Source organism: Venturia canescens, chromosome 7 (genome assembly GCF_019457755.1).
Source record: "Venturia canescens isolate UGA chromosome 7, ASM1945775v1, whole genome shotgun sequence".
NCBI classification, from domain to species: domain Eukaryota; kingdom Metazoa; phylum Arthropoda; class Insecta; order Hymenoptera; family Ichneumonidae; genus Venturia; species Venturia canescens.
Genome location: NC_057427.1, coordinates 3,449,696 through 3,453,763, shown reverse-complemented (window position 1 = coordinate 3,453,763; position 4,068 = coordinate 3,449,696). Strand labels below are relative to the sequence as shown.

The window sequence follows — 4,068 nt, the reverse complement described above, 5'->3', positions numbered from 1 at the left end:
TACTCTCATTAGCGTGCACGCGATGGAGCTTTGTAGTCGCCGGTTAGTAAAGCAGCACGTACACACAAGCGCTCCACCCCGATAAAAGGGGAAAAGGCAGTGAGAGAGAGAGAGAGAGAGAGAGGGAGAAATGGCCGCGTGAATACCTCGATCTCGAAGACGGAGCTATAAGCCGATAGCTCCGAGGGGAGGGAGTAGAAAAAAAAAAGTATAATTACTCATTAAAAGATGCTGGCGAAGGATCATAAACGTAAATTCCCAGACGGCGATAGGTTCTCCTCCAGTCTCGAAACAATGATCGAGTGCTGCATATACGCGGTAGCAAAACATCGATGGCCAAAGTCACAAGTGACACACACGGGGAGGCCGCTCCGCGGGTATAACCTCATTCGGCGATCACACGTGACCAGTTGAACAAAGAGTTTCATCCCTGTTTTTAGGCCCGGTGAGAGTGGTACGTCTTAACCGGAGGCTCCTCGAGCGAGGCTCCTGCTCTCGAAGGAGTTGAATTTCCGAGTCATTATTGCGTTTTCGTTTTTTTCCTAATCTCGGAGTGTCTCCGAGACGAAATTAGACAAAATGAGGATCGAGGAATCCCACGGGAGTGAAGAATTTTTGTTGCCTCAGGAAAGTCGCAGTGATGATTGGACCGCGAGGCCGCCGTCCACATGCGCGCACAGTTGCCCTCGACTCTTGCTCTTGTTCTTTGTCTCCCTCGCTCGCTCGGTATGCTGTGCCCCGCAGTCGAAGAACAAAGGATTCTGTATGGGGGCAGAAAGCGTGTGGATCATCATATATATAAAAAGGAAAGAAGCCGTACCGAAATGCGACATTAGCGACAAAGTGAAGCGGCGGCCGCGGGGGGAAGGAGAACGAGAGACTGCGCGCGGTGGATGCGACGATCGCGGAGCCATAAATCAATTAATTTTGGCTAGTTCGATATGCCGGCTAATTTAAATTCTTTCGGTGGGCTTTGAAATTATTGGGGCACATTTCAGGGATGGATGTTTTACTCCTGTTAAGAACGCGCATCAACCGAGTTAGCGACGATCCTCAGCGCCAGGAAGAACCTCCTCGAGTCCGCTCCCGGCGCTCCAATCTATATCGCTCTTTCTTTGTTATGCTCTAAAGAATATGGCCGAGACGCCACCTCAAGTATTTCTGATCGAATTCCACGTGTGCCTTGCAGTTCGTCTCGGTCCGTGACGCGGTCAACTCTCTCTCTCTCTCTTGCTCTCTTCGTCTTTCTATCCTTTGGATTTTATTCCGACTCTCCCGATGCGAAGGACCCCCGCGTAAGAATTCGTACTCTCGAATTTCTACGAGGATCAGACCGAACGAACAAATGGACTCTCGCTTAGCACAGCGTGTCACGAAATCGCGAATGGAAAATAAGTCGAGAGTTACGCGCGCGATATCTGCCTCCGCCTCGAATTTGTGGGGTTTACGAATGCTTGTCGCGACGCGTTCGCGACAACAAAAACACAACTGATCGATTGTTTACGTACCTACTGGCATTACTGAAAAAGTTTTCAGCCAATTGATTATTCGCGAAAAAAATTAAAATTGTTGGACTCACGTTTGTAGATCTCTCCGCAAGTGCATCCCCGATTCGAAGTTGCGAAGCTCGTGGTCTTCCTCCGTTGAATTATTCTTCGAACGAAATCACGTAAACGCTTGCATCAATAATACTCGATTGCACTAGAATGGATATGAAAAAATATTACTCGTGTCAGGGACAGACAGATTCCAGTGAAATCAATGAAATAAATCATAAATATATTTATGACAACGTTTATTCACCCATAAATTAATCCTCGAAAATATTCCGATTTAATGGATTGTGATTGATGCGCGGCAATTGATGCCATCGATGTTTTTCGTTCCGACGCCAACGAGCCGCGCGCCACCTGCAATCAGATCGAGAGAACGAGGGAACGGTAACGCCGTCGATGCCTACGGAGTATTCCCGAAGATTGCGGCAGTGAAGCGCCCGTTTCTTCTTTACCGAGGATCGGTAATCGATCAGTTCCGAGATGAGTGGCTCGATTTTAATGCACGATGGCAAGTTAGAGATCAACAAAGAGAAGTGTTCCCTCCGGGTAATTCGGGGCACGACCGAATCGATCGCCGACCACCACGAATCGTATCGAAAGCTCTCAATTCTTTTTTAATTTCTGTGTTGTAAAAAAACGTAACATGGGTGACCAGCAGTGAAGTCGAGGGCCAAAGAGCGCGAGGCAAAAGCAGCGCGATGGGCTCAGAGTCCACTCAAGCAAAAACTTTTCCTCAAACTCATCTCAGCATTAATTCCATTTATAACTGGCGGGGGTGCTGGCGCAAAGAGGTCCTTCTAATTTATTACGATGAAACGAAATGTTTCTCGCGCGGCGGCGAGTTAATTAAGGAGCCCGAATGAAGGAGCTGCGAACTCTTCTCGCTCTCGGCGTATAACTGACTCCAACACCAACACGTATTACAAATTCTCTGAGATTAATTTCAACTGCGGTAACATACATCGCGGAGCAGTGTGTACAGGCTAACTAGAGACTAGAGAAGGGGCAGGCCGAAAGAGAAGCGCTTCAATGTTGCACGAGAGACGACGAATGAGAGACTCGGTCCTAAACAAACAAGGACACGACTTTTTGTCGTGTGTAGCGCTTCGAGTGAGCTTGTAAGAGAGAAGAGGGACTGGGAAAGCGAATATATACGCGAGTGGTGTGGGGGTAGTGAGCAGCGGGAAAGCAGGAGAGAATGTACCCGCCGAGTATCAACAAGTTTGCGGAGCTCGGGTGAAAGAGCGAGAGAGAGGGAGCGACGGAGTCGTGTTGTGTGAAACTGTGCGAGGTTAGCACAAGGGGAATCGCGCGTTCGTGCGGTTTGTCTGTCACAGATAGCGCATACTCGTCAACTTCTTGTTACGAGAGACAAGATCAATTACGGGAGTTTGTTTCGAAGTTAATAAAAATACGTGTGGAACGCGGTGTATCGAGCGGGCTCTGTTTCCTCCTTCGACATCTTTCGTCGCACATGTTTTTAGTGTGCTCGCTGCTCGCGCAGCGAGGTTGTCGAACCGTTTGAGCTTCTTCGGTCTCGCGTCGCCCTCGTACGAATTGTTTTGAAGAAGCGTCGTTGTTGAGAGCCCGCGAAGATCAACAAAACACGTCGAAGCGCCGCGCTATTGAATTCGGTGTCCCAAGTTCGATTGTTTCGTCACACAGATTAATGATGATTTGTGGTCGAGTTAAATGAGAGTTATTTAATCGCTGTGACGAGCCAAGTGTCCGCGGCGTTCGGTACGAGCGAGAGCGGCGAAAGACCGATAACCACAGAAGCCATCGGGCCTCGTTAAGGCCTCGCAGCGAGTGGCCCTCTGTTGCGGGCGACGCTCAACCGCGAGAAATCCGCTATATATTTCGAGCTTCCGAGAAAAAGGAAGGTGGCTCCTTTGAGACCGCAGTGCGCAAAGTCTCCGCGGAGAGGATAATTCGCCTACCTTAAAGATAACGAGCTTCGGTCTCTCTCGCTCAGGTTAGTGGCCCTCCGAACAAGTAGGCCACCCGCGATGACGAATTACTGCGGGACTTTCCAATGACAGCTCAAACAGTACTAAAAGATCGGGAAAACCCGCGGCGAGCTGCGAGCCGGCGAACTTCCGCTTGTTGCTCGTGAAAGGAAAATTGGGACGAACTGCGCGGTTCGAAGGAAAATACTACGATCAAGCGCGAACAGCTTCGAAGCGCTTTTCAATGCGACCTCCAATTGTGAGCAATCTCGAACGCTATTCAGTCAGTAGCCTCATTAATCTACTACGCAAGAATTCGACGATGCTTCGATGACACACCGAACACGAGCAGAGCTTCAATGGCACAGCGTATACAGTACTCGTAGATGTCTCATATCCGATCTTGAAGCAAATGTGTCGAACGAAGGGCAGAGATCAATATCTTTTGACCCCCTACCACAAAACTGTAACACTGCCTTCTCTCTCATTCTCTTTCAGGCTCTCTCTCTCTCTCTCTCTCTCTCTCTCTCTCTCTCTCTCTCTCTCTCTCTCTCTCGCACCCC

General features: G+C 49.2%; 1 long non-coding RNA gene across 1 annotated transcript; it reads right to left on the bottom strand.

Annotated features, from left to right (window-relative positions):
• Window positions 1-230: 230 nt before the first annotated feature.
• On the bottom strand, window positions 231-2,277 carry LOC122413112 (uncharacterized). Its single transcript, XR_006261492.1, has 3 exons — window positions 1,804-2,277; window positions 1,580-1,701; window positions 231-761 (listed from the first exon to the last, which is right to left on the bottom strand). It is a non-coding gene; the product is annotated as an uncharacterized lncRNA (long non-coding RNA).
• Between the last annotated feature and the right edge of the window lie 1,791 nt (window positions 2,278-4,068).